Source organism: Nilaparvata lugens, chromosome 12 (assembly GCF_014356525.2).
Source record: "Nilaparvata lugens isolate BPH chromosome 12, ASM1435652v1, whole genome shotgun sequence".
In the NCBI taxonomy this organism is placed as follows: domain Eukaryota; kingdom Metazoa; phylum Arthropoda; class Insecta; order Hemiptera; family Delphacidae; genus Nilaparvata; species Nilaparvata lugens.
Genome location: NC_052515.1, coordinates 17570527 through 17586436, shown reverse-complemented (window position 1 = coordinate 17586436; position 15910 = coordinate 17570527). Strand labels below are relative to the sequence as shown.

Below are 15910 nucleotides of genomic sequence, written 5' to 3'. Positions count from 1 at the left end.
AAAGTTATGATTTTTTTTTCAAAACACGATTTTTTTCTCATAATTTTCTCATTCAATGTACTCTATTTTTTTTTTTAATAAACCTTGTCCAAAAATCTTGTGAGAGGAACTAGATATACACCTAAGCTACCTGTGTTACAAATTTGAGAGCTCTATCTCTAATAGTTATTGAGTTACATGTCATTTAGTGTTTGAAAATCAAATTTTTCAGGAAGCGAAGAAAACCAAAAAAATAGAATATTTGTTGTAACTCACAGATCAATATCCTCCTGCGCAGTAAGCTGGATTGTCAGGGTCTTCATCTGCTTCATAAAGGTCTTCCAGTCTTCTTTCTGTACATTTCTTGTCTGCCTGATTTTCTTTTGGAGTTCCAGAGATGCCTTTTCTCCATTTCTTATGCGTTCTTTGTCCAGCCGCTTCATTGCCAGCACCATGTTTCTTCCAGCCTCCAAACCCATTTCTTCCATAACTTTCACTTTGGAAATATATCCTTCATTGAAAGACGAAACAGCTTCATATACACCTAACTCAAGGACAGGAAGGGTCACAAAAGTACGTTTTGGTACACGAGTCCAAATCAGATTGTTCAAGGACTCGTTGGGATTTTGCGTCTTGCCCTTCAAACATTTTTCTAGAAGTAGAGGATCAGCCAATGATTTGAATACAGGTTTTATCGCTGACATGATGATTTCAGGTATGTGGAAGTGGTTCTTGTGGTCATATACTGCATTTTCCATTGCAGCTTTATGGAATTTGCACCAGGTATTGGCATCCTTGGGACAAAGTTGATGGGTTGGATTTTCATTTGTTGACTGAACATGGAAATATGTAGCCCATATTGCTCTCTGCATATCTTTTACACTGTGAGTGTTCCTTCTTATTGCCAACCCATAGAAAATTTGGAGTTTTTTTACTCTCTCACCTGTCAGACGTCCTTTTCCTTTGAGAGGTTTTCCGTCACTCAACTTTTCATTTCTCAGTTTGAAAAGTCGTGTCCCCATACGTTTTTGGATGTGGCCAATACACTCAAGTTTGTGTATAGAGACATCCTGACCATAAGGCTGTGCCTCACAAACTGCCTGATATCCTTTGGAATCTCCATCACCCAAATATTCGGTATACTTTACATTATACTTGGGCATGGAGCGGCTGAAAAGTTTGATGGCACCATCAATTTCCATCCCCCCACTTGTACCACGGTAGTTGGCTTGGCAGTCATCTTCGTGAATATTTTCAAGCCTTTGTGGGCATTTGCAATATTTTGATAAAGCACAAATATCTAGAACCTTACCAGTGTCCACTGATGTGAGAGAAACTATGCCATTTAGCGAAGAGAAGCCTCGCTTTTGCCAAGAGCCATCTAAAGCTACACACAGATTTCTATCATCACTGTTTTCAGCACATGCTTCCTCAACTGCAGACTTCATCGACTCTTCACACACAGATTTCACAGTTGAAGTTAGGGCTTTCTCATGAAGGGAAAACATTGTCGGTGGAGCAGATAAGTTCATGATACCACACAGACTTTGAGCACTTTTATATCCTTTACCAATTGTTCGCATACCTAATATGAGCCTAAGGTTCAAGTCATAAAATGTATGACTTTTATTATCATCATTATTCACCTGAATAGGCCTATCAACTTTTTTACAGTTCTCAAATGTTTTTACAGATTCACAGTTCTTGCACAATATTTTATTTGTGAAGCTAGGCCTACAATTGACTTCCTACTTATGTGTAGTGGATGATTACAAAACTTACAAACTGCAATGTCATGTAGCATCAATTCAAGAACGTCTAAATCAATTATTTCGTAGCACTGAATGTCATTTCTATCATTATATTTGTCAAGGTTCTGACTTAGTTTTATCTTTGAGCTGGAAGGTTGATAATGATCATGTTTTTCTTTCTGGATGGGTGTAGATGTAGCTGCTTCATCAGTTGATTTGGCTACAACTTTCTTCCGTTTATAAGACAAGCGTCTTGTTCCAACTTTCTTTTTATTTCCCATTGTATTACACAATAAAACTATAAAATGTACTTACAAATCACTTTGACTTTGTTTTTTTAGACACAACCAAACACCAAAAATCGAAAACTATAAAAATCGCATCCAACATAACCGCAAACCGCAATTCAATAACAACAACACTATTCACCTTCAACTACACATGTTCGTATCATGCCAACATAACAATGTACATCATAGCGAAAGAATTGTGAAAATCGCTTGATGCATTCAAAAGTTATACTGTTTTGAAATATTTGGTAATTTTCTTGAAATCAAAGTTAGAAAAAGGATTGTAGAGTATTAAAAAATACCAATTTTCATTGTGAAATAAACATGCAAATATCAAGTATCTTATATGAATGCATTCAGAAAACCAAGATCTATTCAATGGCGCCAAAATTCAAAAATCGACAAAAAAAATTTTTTTGCCTTTTTGGGTGCCGTTAAAGGCCTTGGCTACATCGATTTTCCTATCTCCTTTTCCAACTGCTTCTAACACTTTCTGTTTTTCAGAAATTGTTAAGCACTTGAACTTTTTAGGAGTCATACTTCCTGAATGAAAAGACAACCAAGACTGAAAGCTGAAAAGACAAATTGAACTGAATGAACATGTTTGTGAATTTTATGCAGGTTTGATCATGTTAATGTTTAGTAGAAGTTCATATTATCGAGTTTTTGTTAAGAAATACGAAATATTGCCTGTTGCAGGCGGGTCTGGCTCTGTATTTCATTTCGTATTATCCAGTGTACCTAAATGCATTGATTTTTTTTCGAATTAACAAGAGTTTTTCAAGGGACCAGAAATTTAGTTCATATTATCAAGAGTTCTGTACAATAGTCACAAACAAGTGTCACCATGAACTTGTTGCTCTTACTGCTCTCTATTATCATTTCAGTAATTTCTCTTAATGAATATAGATGGTCAAATTTCTTTACCTGCCGTTTTATTGTAGAAAAATCTCTATCACAGGGGAGGTAAGAATGCCCCCTGACAGGGAAAAACTACTCTATTTCCTCGAACTTCCCATCATCTGTTAATGCCAAATCATTTATCCTATTCTAAATATTCTCAATTCTTTAACTCCAGGAGGAATGACCTCCAAGTACTTCATTAGAAGTGAGCACACTTCACTTGGCCCTTGTTGGCAGTACATTTGTGTGATACAAAAATCATTGCAGTATTTTTTTTCAAATCTTGAATACACAGTACATTTACTGTGAGTTGCCTCAGATAAATGTCTCTTGGACCGGAATCTGAGGCAGCTGTATATTCTGCATGTTGTCCAATACATATGGACAACAAATGAGGCTCAGTCTTATATGATTGCTCCTTTTTATAATTCATTGTAAAATTTCTTATCTCTTCTTTCATGAATTACTAGTCAACTTTCCATTCTGAATTATATTCTGTGGTCAGGATACTCAGCTTAAGTGATGAAAATTAAAATGGGGTCTTGGTTTCATACTGTATACTCTGGAACACTGTACTCAAGACCAATGATGCAAGGAAGTCTCTGGCAGTGAGAATTTCAGTGGCTGGTCTCAAAATAGCAAATTAATAGACTATTTAAGAGAGGAAAAATTGTTTTGAGTATTGATCAATCATTTCTTCATTTTCTCATTCTAGTCCAGTCATTAAATACATTGATGCTTGTAATTTACATTGTGGCTCAGAATTTTTTAATATTATTTGGACAGTGGCGTAACTAGCCTGGCTGCGCTCCAATGCTAGTATTCCTGTGCGCCCCTATCTGTAGACTCATCCACACTAAAAAAACGACCTTTCACTACTTGCAACCGTTACCGGTAATGTAAGAAACATTATGAATGCTACACAAACGTTTGGCACACTTGATGAAATAAACTTATTCTTAATCAATAGATAATCAGCCAATTGGCTGATTTTGCTCATTTTATTGCTTTTTATTTCGTCTTTGACTATATTTCTGAAGCAAATTACTTCATTGATCAAAGCATGTGTCACATCAGATTCATATTTTGTACAAAACTTAGAGGCTGATTGTACAATTTGTTTGTCAGAAAATCGTAATAAATTATCTGGGTTTAAAAAACTGAACATGTCAGGTATGCATACACAATGATAACAAATGCACAATATATTTTTCAGAAAAAAATATTTTTTCAAGAAACTGGTTGAAAAATTGAACTCCAACATATTTGACAAAATAATTTATTCCATGTCAATAAATATTTGAATGCAAATTATTCATTCTATAACAGATCTTTCTATGGCATCCAATTCTTTAAAAATATTCTATAACAGGCCTTTCTGTAGCAACCAATTCTTCAAAAATTTGATGTCGGATTTAAAAATCAACTACCTATTTGAAATTATATTTCCTGGTGAGTAGGCCTAATTTTTAAAATAAATTTAGAGAAGCAACGCTAGCTTCATGCATTTTTTATTAAATGGATTTTCTATTAATAGTTGAGTTTTCCTGGCTCCATTGCATGTCATACATTATTACAAAAAGCCTCCTATGAAAAGTCCTATAGGCCCAACAGTTTTTTGCTGAGCCATTGCATATCTTTTAAACTCACTGTACATTGCTTTTTTAGAATCCCAAACTGGTTCAAGGTATAATTTTTTGGAAGACTTCCTACCATAGTGTGAAGGTACTTGTGGGAGACTATCAAACCATTCCTCTATAACCTCCTCCTTTTCACTTCTTTTTCCATGTCTTGAACCATTGTTTGATCGAGGTTTTCATCAGCTTCTTCAGTCAAAGTATCATCTTCTTTTTCAAGCCAATTGTGTGCCATCCATTCTTTTAAAGCTAGAGTGTTTAAAAAAAAACTTTTTATAAACTACCTTATTCTCACCTTTATGTCTTAAAAAGTATGAAAATGTACCTTTTCTCCTGCTCTTACTAGGGTCTGCTATAGTACTCCGTTTTGGGACTGTTCTAGTGATGAATGAATTCACAAACGTTTTCTTTTCATTCCATGACAAGGCCCAGAAAGATTTAAAAATACTCTTCCTATCTTCTTCAGAAATTTCATCACAAAGCCTCTTCTTATTGGCATTGCAAACTTTGGAGTTGCACTTTGGGCCCAGTTTTCTTTCTTCTTTTCCCCACTTTTCTCAACTACCATTTTCTCACCAACTTTCTTCCTAGTGAATCCAATGTACTCCTTTCCCATCATACAAAGCCGTTTCTGTCGGTTCACTTCCCATTCTGAGGGCACAGCTTTTTTATTTCTTCTCCTTTTCTGTCTTCCTGGGTTTTCCTGAACTGGATCATGTTCTGCCTCAACTAAGCCATTAGGTCCCTTTTCTATGGAGGTCTGGGTTTCTTGAATTAATACTTGATTTTCTTTGTCTATTTTGTTCTCTTCTCCATTATCCTCATCTACATCATGTGATGAATCACTGTCATAACTATTGTCAAGAATGAAGTCAGGATCATCGGGATCTTGTTCAATGTCTGTTCCACTGTTGTTTTTCCTGGATAAATGGCTATCAACTTGCTTTTCAACAAAAGAACTGTCATTTTCAATAATTATATTCAAAGAGCTTTCTGATAGCATAATGTCCTGCCCTACTATATCACTAATATTCAAGTCACCTTCTAACACTACATCAGCTGACTCAATGAGACTTAAACATGTAGTATTGCTGTAGGAGGATACAGCCAATTCTTGTGGAGTGATGTCTTTTTCTTGTGTAAATATGTTCTCATGTGAAATGATGTTATCTTCCTGTGAAATGATGTCATCCTCCTGTGAAATTACGGTATCCTCTTGATTTCTTGGACCACTTTTCCGAATTATTCCTTCTTGTGAAATGATGTCTTTCTCTTGTGTAAGTATGTCCTCATGTGAAATGATGTCTTTCTCTTGTGTAAATATGTTCTCATGTGAAATGATGTTATCTTCCGGTGAAATGATGTCATCCTCCTGTGAAATGACGGTATCCTCTTGATTTCTTGGACCACTTTTCCTAATTATTCCTGTAAAAAAGTGGATTGTCTTGAATGTAAAAGTAGGAACTATGCTTTAGGCCAATATTATTTTGATAACTCTCAAGCTGTGTGTCCGTGATCAAATTTTTCATCCAATTCCATTCAATAAAATAACCTTGAACCAACAACTGATTAAGTAAGGTACCCATAGAGAAGACATTCATAAATATAGAATTTCAATAGTCCATGTCTAATGTAGGGGTACCTCAACTATAATCAGCTGTGAATTCAAGATTATTTTATTAAATGGAATTTGATGAAAAATTTGATTGTGGACAGTTGGACACACATCTAATTAAAATCGTGTTGTAACAAAAATTTGTTGAATTCATGTTGTAAAAACACATTCCTGGAAATTGACAACCTGTAAAGGACCAAAAACAATATTAGCTTAGAAAATTATAAGCTTAAAATAAAGCTTAGGGAAGAGATTGTCCTAGTTGGTAGAGGCGCTTCTAATCGGTGAGATTAGATAAGCGGCGGCGCCCTACCACTCTCATTGTAACGGTGACCGCTAGGCAAACTCCTCTGAATTAATACAATTTATGAGTTCCAAAATCGCTTCCCGGTGGTTTGGAATCCACCTAAAGCTGTAGGTCCATTTATCTCTCTCATCCATTACCCACGCACAAGCTAAGAGCTTATGTGAGCATCATCCTCAGAAAAAAAATGAAAATAAATAAGAACTTTGCTAGCCTATTGTTAATAACTTCCTTAACTTAAAAAACAATTTGATACTCAATAATTATGCTATCAGTCTGTTGATAATAACACCAACTATCACTTGAAAATTTCTCATTCACTTTCATTCATTTTATAACCATCCCCATAGGCATTTCATAGGTTTTTTTTTGTAAAAGGGTTTTGTCAGAAGAAAACTTGAGAGCATTCTGTAGTAACCAGCAAAACAGATAATTATTATTGCAGTTGCATGCTATTCAGATCCAATAAGGCTATAAAGCCTGTGTCACCAAGCTACTTTAGCAGCTGCTACTCTATCAGCTGCCACTGAATAGCAAATAATGTGACATAGACTGTAGCTTCTAGTGGTAGCTGCTAGAAGCTGCCTATGTCACTCTTGTTGCTTAGTAGCAGCTACCTCGCTACCAACTACTAAAGTAGCTGGGTATGACACAGGCTTAAGCTACCAATCAACTGGCATACAAAATTGGCTTGCAAAATCATTCATTTATGATGGCCTATTCAATCTAGACTATGATTATAAATATTACTTACGAATTGTATCTTCAGCTTCCAATCTATTCAAACTCATCAATAATATCATCCTCATCACTTTCCATTGACATTTTTACTTTGGTTTGGACCACGTATGTCACTCCTGAAACAACAGATTTTTAAACTACAATTACACGTATCTTGAAAACTAGATTTTGAAAGAAGATTGACAAAGTTCCTTCTTAAACTTTAACCTCATAGTAGGTGTTATGAAAAACTAGAACTTTGTTTACCAATATTAACCCTTTATTCACGCAATAGAGTCAGTATTCTTGGAAAAACTCAAAACCATCTGATTTGTGTTGTTAAACCACTGATTTACAACACTATTATAATACAAGTTACGTGGTATCAGAAGCATAATAATTCACTTGTTTTAAATTTCAATAACAAGTATCTCAACAATGATGTTTTTCATGAATTCTTTCCATAACAATTAGAATTTTCTACTTACCTCAGTTGTTTAAATGAAGAAGCAAGAAAAGCGAATTACAAAAACATGTCTCTTTCCATTTCAACAATGAAAAACAAACAGAATCTGATGTACAAATGAAGGAGAAACTGATGTACACACTGTTTACCATGCTTTGCCATCCAAGATACGTGGTGGGGGTTTACAGTTTGACCAACTGCAGATACGTGTTGCACATTTACCTTTTTTTTACGAATTTCCCTTGACTGCTGCACTTGCGTGTTATTAGAATAATTAGCTGTAGAACAACTCCAGCCACCAAACTAAAGTATAAACTGAAAACCCCAAAATTTGCAGATACGTGGTATTAGAATTTAGCCGACAATATGCATAATTTGATACCAAGAGTATCATAATATGACAAGCACATTTGGTTATCAACACATGTGGATGATTTTTCTGAATCAATGTTGAAACAGAATGGTGCTGCCCCATCATAGTTGCTGTAGTGTCAGCACAGAAGCCAATCCAATTTTCAAGTGGCACATTGGTTTCTTTCAGTGTGTCAATCAGTTTTGTATACAAAGTATGAGCAGTTCCATCAGGGCAATCAACAATATCTATCAAATTAACCTTTGTTTCAAAATTATCACTGTAACTGATCATCACTACTAACTGTTTTTTTTTTGTACTAACATCTGTCGTTTCATCTATGTAAACAGAAAAAAATTGTCTTTTAATATATTGATCAGGTTTTCATTGAAAAACATTCCCGATGATGTTGGTAGCTTTCTGTTTGCCCAAAGATATTTTATCTACAGTTGATTTTTCAGGAAGAGCTTTTATAATTTCCATAAGACCTTCTGGTAATGTAAGTAAGCATGTTACGTCTGTGGTCAGCTGACTGTTCATGATGTTTGATCAGGTTTTGGCCATGCTTCCAGTCATTAAAACCAGAACAAAAGTTAGTTTTCTTGCTGTGGAAGAGGCAGCAGGGAATGCAATACAACTTTCCAGTTGATTGGGAGAACATCAGCCAGTCCCTAGTGTATGTCTCTCCATTAGGAAGCACACATTTAAAAAAATTAACAGACAAAGTACGTTTTTGATCAGAATAAATCCACTCGGACTTTGAAAAATCTGCATTGAAGTTTTGTTTGGGTGTTTTTTCAATAATGGTTTCAATAACCAGAGGATCACAAGTTTTCCAAGATGCAGGGTCTTCCAGTAAAAATTCATTACACAAGGACAAGTTTGCAGTTTCTGATTGTTCATTACCTATACTGTCGCTGTTACAGGGGAAAGATGTTACAAGGGAAAGTGGAAGAGCCTCGGTCTCACTAGACAAACTGGACGAAGGTGTTTTAAAAAAATGTTCATTATAGATACTGTGGCTGTTGGAAGACATTACAGGAGAGAGTGGAAGAGCGCCAGTCTCACTGGATGAACTAGACGAAGGGGTTTTAAAAAAGCAATTGATTTTTGGTACTTTTCTCAACAGTTCCTTTTCATCACTTAGTCTTTTCGCAGCTCTCTTCTTAAATTCCGCACCACTCAACTTTTTATTCATTGTTATATAATTATTATTTTGTGAATATAAAATAAATCTGATGAATGCCAATGAACACAAACATTATCAAAACACAAACCACGAATCCACGATTCAACTCACAAACCGTGTTTCAACACATAAAATAGGAGACTGAACTACGCCTACGGTAATGAACAAGCCCGTTCGCGATTTAGCTGTCGACTGATCAATTTGACGATTTCTTGACGGTGGTTGTGCGGAGCGGGGGTAGGGAAGGGTAGATTGTCTAGGTCTAGACGTCTAGACAATGAGTCAGCAGCGGAGAGCATAAAAATTCCTGTTAGTCTACTGTTTGTTTACTTTCCTTGCAATGAAGTGTGCTCTTTTTGTCGCTCTTTCTCTCTATTCTATTTCAACAAACATTTAGTACTGAATAAATACGTCAATATTCAGTCAGTAGCTAACCGAAACAGAATAATTTTTGCGGCTACAGAGTAGTAGTTTCCAAATATAAATTTTCTCTACAGTGGAATGTAACAAATAAGCAAATAAAAGAGATTTTATAAAATGGGAATTTGGGACCCCAAATATTTGGCGCCCCCAAATATCTTCCGCTCAGGGCTATAGCCCAGTCAGCATATATATGAAATGGGGCCTGTGACTCTGGAATCACTGATGCGCTGGCTCCCAACATTTGAAATTTATGGTCATCAGAAGTTGGGAATTTGAACAATACCCTTTTTCGATGGAATCGTGATGAGAAATCTTCTCCCTTATCACCTGCTGAATTTTGGTATTTCCTCTCACTCCAGCTGACTGGAGTCAGCTGCAAAAACTGCAACAGTCATTTCCCAAACCCACTAATACAAAAAAATAATAGTAGGCTATATTTCATTACTAGTCTCAAAAGTAGCCTGTTTCATATCAAGATAATTATTTTTTTAAAAAATGTGATCAAGAATTGGAATAGGCATTTTAAATCCTATTTTTAATTTTTAGTAATTTTTAATTACTATCTTATACTGATACTTTATTTTCAACCATCAAATTTAATTGTTTACATAGTATCAGGATACATTTTGAAGGATTAGCACTAACTGCTAGATAACATCTAAGATCCTTTGGCAAGAATGTCATAAAATTCCAAATCTTGAACGTATTTTAATACACAACAATATAGTTCAACATGGCAGTTGGAACTATATTAAATATTGAGAAATCATGGTTCAATATTTTGGCTATAGACATTAGAAATTAAAGATCATGTTTGATTTCGAATCATGAATTAAAAACTATAACAAATCATGAAAATGGTATAAGAAATAATACTATATAATTGCAAAATAATAAGATAATAATTATATTGTTCAGAATATAAATCAATTTAGACATTATTGTTGTGTCTGAAAATAAAATTACAGTTTCAATTTGTACTTAAAATTGCCTTGTAATATTCTCTGTCAAGAAGAGACATGAAACGTTCCATTTCTTGCAAGTGCTTTCTCTTGAGAGAACTGAGTCCATTAGATTTTTTAACCTTTTTCAGTGTTTTGTAACCTACCTGGTTTACTTCAGAACCCCTTTTCTCCCCTTTTTTACGCCTAATAAAAAGCAACAAAAGCAGCAACCACTTGATAATTAACATTTGCTTCCACTACAACAAAGTACAATGGAATAGCATACTTACAGATTTTTTAAGTTGCATCAAGCATTATTGTGTTTGCACCATATCTATTATAAAGATCTTCCATTTCTTTACTTTGGTAAGCAAATAATAGATCCTTAAATTCTTTTCCTTCATCTTCAGACAATGCATCATCAGATATAACCGATTGTGTACTGGGACTAAAAACACATGATGCTTGGAAGTGTCCCAAATTTTCATCAGTATTTCAGTTTCTTCTTGGTCTATTTTACTTTTTAATTTTATTCTCTCTGATGGAACAATCATCCTAAGTGTTTTCATGTCTGGGAAAAATATTCTGTTACCTGTCACTTTCATGGAGCTCTTTTTCAACAAACTCAGTCAATAACTTTGAAAAGATGATTGCATTTCTTTCCCCCTTATGAATAAGTTGAACAATAATTATGCTCTCCGACTCTGGAATCAACAGGTTCAATCACTGCTGCGCTGGCTCCCAACAGATGAAATGTATGGTCATCAGAAGTTGGGAATTGAACAATGCCGAAATTTTGCTAAGCAATCTTCTCCCTTATCACCTGCTATATTTTGGTATTTCCTCTCACTACAGCTTACCCCGAAACCTGCAACAGTCATTTCCCCAACTCACTAATACAAAAAATAATAGGCTATATTTCATTACTAGTCTCAAAAGTGGCCTGTTTCGGATCAAGATGATTATTTTCAAAAAAAAGGTGATCAAGATTCGGAATATGCATTTTAAATACTATCTCATACTGATACTGTATTTTGAACCATGAAATTTAATTGTTCATATAGTGTCAGGATACATTTTGAAGGACTAGCACTAAAAACTGCTAGATTACATCTAAGATGCTATGCCAGGAATGTCATAAAATTCCAAATCTTGTACATGTTTAATTGTTTTTAATCCAGAACAATAAAGTTCAACATGACAGAACTGTATAGAATATTGAGAAATCATTATTTAATATGTTGGCTCTAGACATTAGAAAGTAAAGATCAAGGATGATTTTGAATTATGAATGAAAAAAAAACAATAACAAATCATGAAAATGGTATAAGAAATAATACTATATAATTGCAAAATAATAAGATAATATTATATTGTTTCTATGTTTCTATCATATATAATTATATATAAGTTAAATCGACTGAGAAGGTGATTGGGTTTTTAAACCCTTTCAAACCTAATGATAAAAGGTACAAATTTTCTGTTCTCATTTTTGAAATCCTCTATTTTTTATGAATTTCTAATACATTTTTTTTAAATTGTCAAATTTTCAAAATTTTACTGCAATGTCCTCAAATGAGGACATTGGTTTCCAATAGTAAATTTTTTCATCAATAGTAAAATAATAAAGATAATGGTACTCACTGAAGCCGTTACTGCCTGATATCTCTCACTGATGTTAGACACACTGAATCACACTGAATTGTCACTCAATTTATTAATGTGCTATATTGTTGTTGAATTTGTGGATTATTTTATCAAAATTGATATCCTTAGAAAGTTTTTGAGATCTATGTACTGGAAATTACTTGAATTACTGAGAACTTGAAGTGTGTATTAATTGCCTTTAATGAGTAATACTAAATAAAAAATAATATGAATAACGCAAAAATTATAATGTAATAGTACTAAACTTGAATAAAAAAGTCTGGAATATAAACATAAGACCATAGATACTTTCGATATTACTTTGTATGAAATGCCACAAAACAGTTTCTGTCTTTGTTCAGACACAAGTGAACTCCACATTTCATGCATTTCACCCTTGATTTCCCGTTGCACTGTGGGAATTTACATCGGATGGGTTGTGGGACATTATCATGCTGCGGTAAGTGGTCTATAGAGTCAAATTGAATTTCTTTTGCTGGTCTGACTTCTCCTCGGGTTTTCTTTACTTGCACAGATGATTGCGATGAACTACCTGGACGACCACGTTTCTTCAAGTGTACATTTCTTCCAAAGTGTAGCAAACCATCACTTACTCTCATTTAGGGATGTCAATCCCGGGACTGATTTCCAATCCCGGTATTTCGGGATTATCCAATATCAATCCCGGGATCCCGGGACTGATCCCGGGATTGTCAAAAATCAGTTTAATGCATTTTTAACCAATTGTTCCCCCTCAATTACATGTTCAGTAACAGTGTGTGTAGAGGAAAAAGGGACCATTAAAGAGGGAGAGGCTATTATTAAAATAAAAAAATATATTTGGGAATAATATTAAAATTGAACATTCTATTTCTATAAATGTTTTCAAGATTATAGGAGTAACTGTTTCATTTCATGTCCCACCTTGAATTTGCTGTATCCTAGATGATAGTGAGAACTGAGGAAAGCAAGATAACTCTCATCAGAGTCTTTTTTATGTAGACAAAAGAATTTCTATCCTACATCAGGACGGGATAGAGCTCACACTTTAATTACGTCAAATACTTTGAAGTGAATTGATATCACTTGAATTAATAATATTAATAATAAAATAGAATACTTTTTGTAAAACAGTAACGCCATACCGACCAAACCACTGCGAAAGCTGAACCACAACACATTACTAAATGAAATTTCGTAGAGCAACTATAATATTTACTTCAACTAGATATTCTACTTATGATAGAGAAAGAGAAGAGGAGAGGAATAATTAGACAGTGAGTGAATCGTGCTTTTTTATTTCTGATTTCTGAAGTCTTTTCAAAGTTCGGAATGCATTTCAAGGAAATGCCATCAGCACTATTGCAAATAGTAGATTTGACATAGAGTGTCTTTAATCTCATCAGCTCTGAGCTTAAGTCTGAAGTATTCTTCTAAATCTTTAGGATATTGGATTCGGTTCAAAACCACTCCGCCTTGGAGAGTAAACGTAGTGTCGGCTATAGCACATTCAACTGCAGCACAAAACAGCTCACTAAAGCAGACATCGGTGGCTAGGAGAGGCACAGACCGGACCCAACGAATAAGGCAATCCCAGGGACTCTTGCATGTGGAGTATATGTGTTTTGTAATCTTCTTATCATCCCTAATAAGACAAAGGGGCTTATGGAGGGGGCATGCGCTGTCGGTGCTGAACTGTAGTAAATCTACACATTCTTCTATGGTGATAGGAAGAGATAGATGAGCGTCAGGTGGTGATACATAGCGAGTTGCCATTTTATCCTATCTTTTTCTAAATATTATGCCAATGTATTTCTGTTTTTTTTACCCATAGTTTTGAATGATTCCTAAACTAAAGCTTTGCTACTTAGTTCTTACCCAATTGTGCGGCTAGAGTTGGAGGTCGGGATCCGTTGTTGGCACCGCGATCTCCCGATGATCCCGGAACAGTGTGTTGATCGGTGTGGCTCCTATGCGTTTTACAAATGACCATCCTCTTAAGAGGATCGCAATTCCGACAAGCACAAGAAGTATTAAGAGGAAGGTCGTGATAGTGTTTATCAAGGTGTGGAGCAGAGTATCACGGTGTTGATTGGCTGAGTAGTTTCGAATTTCATCCTTCAGCTTGTCGTGTGCTGCAACCAGAATTTTTAGTTCTTCCCTCATTCTGAATATATCTACTTTGAGTCTCTCATCCAAGGCTGTAGTTTCCCGAGAATTGTGATCTTCTACTACTGAGGTGTTCCTTAGGCCCTCCAGTGCTTTCTCATACTCATCGATCCAACTCGTCGCTCGCTTTCCAATAGTTCTCTTTGTCTTTCCTGTAGCCTTTAAGCATCTCTCAAGAATCTGTACATCGTTGAAGAGAGTTTGATACCCACAGAGGTATGATCTGCCACTGTCCAAACACTCCCTATAATTGAGAGGCCCACCTCTATAAGTTTTTCCTGAGAACGGGTCCTTGAAAGTAATGCCACCTTTCTTGGGTTGTTTCATAATGCAAACCTTGTCAGATGTGTGTCTTTCAATGAATAAGTTTTTCTCTCCACTTTTTCTTCCATATAAAAAGTGTGTTCGGTTAGAAAACTCAAGCTCTAGCCACATGATGCCATGTGCAAGACTGATAGTAACAGGTCTTACAAGAATCGGTGCAGATATTCCATTGGGAAAAACTCCCTTTCCAAATAAAAGAGATGTCGCTGCAATAGCCGACTCTTCACCAATAAGAGTGGATAAAGATGCTATACCACTTCCCAGGGATATTAACTTTGAGATTCGGGTCGCGAAAGATCTGTATGTCTGACTTATCAATGTATATTGTTCAATCCAAGAACTCGTTGTCTGTAAGTCCTCCAAGAATTCTTGTTTCAGGAGGGCTAGGTCCTTCGTAACATCAGTTATTGCTATTAGAGTATTATTGTTGTAGATATCAATGAATCGTTCAGAAGACTCCAAGTCGTTGAGTAACTTATCAATATTTGGATTGTTATCTGTAAAGAATTCTCGGTAAATAAAAAAAATAAAAATAAAAAAAAATAGAAATATTCCACTGTCTAGACCGGTAATTGTGGTGCTGTGTAAACAGAAACAAACGTAGAGGCATAACAACCAATCAACAACCATTCTGCCAATTATGCGAACTGATAATGCGAATTCTATTAAGCCAGTAAAGAGTAGGCTACAGTATACAATCATTATTATGTATATGCAACTGTAGACTGTGCCTGTAAAATGAATTAGTCAAACACTTAGAACAATAAATTAGTTATAGAAACTCATATTCATCACCATAAATAAATTCCATATTGGATTGTTTTTGGAAAAATGTGATTCACAATTCCAGGTTTCCAATCCCGAAAATCCCGGGATTGTTAGGTATAAAAAATGGACCGGGATCCCGGGATTCGGGATCCCGGGATTGACATCCCTACTCTCATTCTAAAGTGCAATAGGTCAAGTATTTCCTTTTTTGGTGTCTTTAATGAGTCAGCATCTCGTCTATATTCAAGCCAACTCTGAACAATTGCAAAATCCACTGCATGAAAAATCAACCGTAATGTCCACTTTCGTGACTTCACAAAAATTCGATAATAACTTATCAATTGGTCGTGAAGATTGACACCTCCCATTGCTTTATTGTAACATTTAACAACTTCAGGTCGTTCTATCTCAATATATTTTTCCCCTTCT

General features: G+C 35.1%; 1 long non-coding RNA gene across 1 annotated transcript; it reads right to left on the bottom strand.

Annotated features, from left to right (window-relative positions):
* Positions 1-5859: 5859 nt before the first annotated feature.
* Positions 5860-7830, bottom strand: LOC120353839. The gene is made up of 3 exons (XR_005572640.1): positions 7688-7830; positions 7234-7336; positions 5860-5985 (listed from the first exon to the last, which is right to left on the bottom strand). It is a non-coding gene; the product is annotated as an uncharacterized LOC120353839 (long non-coding RNA).
* Positions 7831-15910: the final 8080 nt, after the last annotated feature.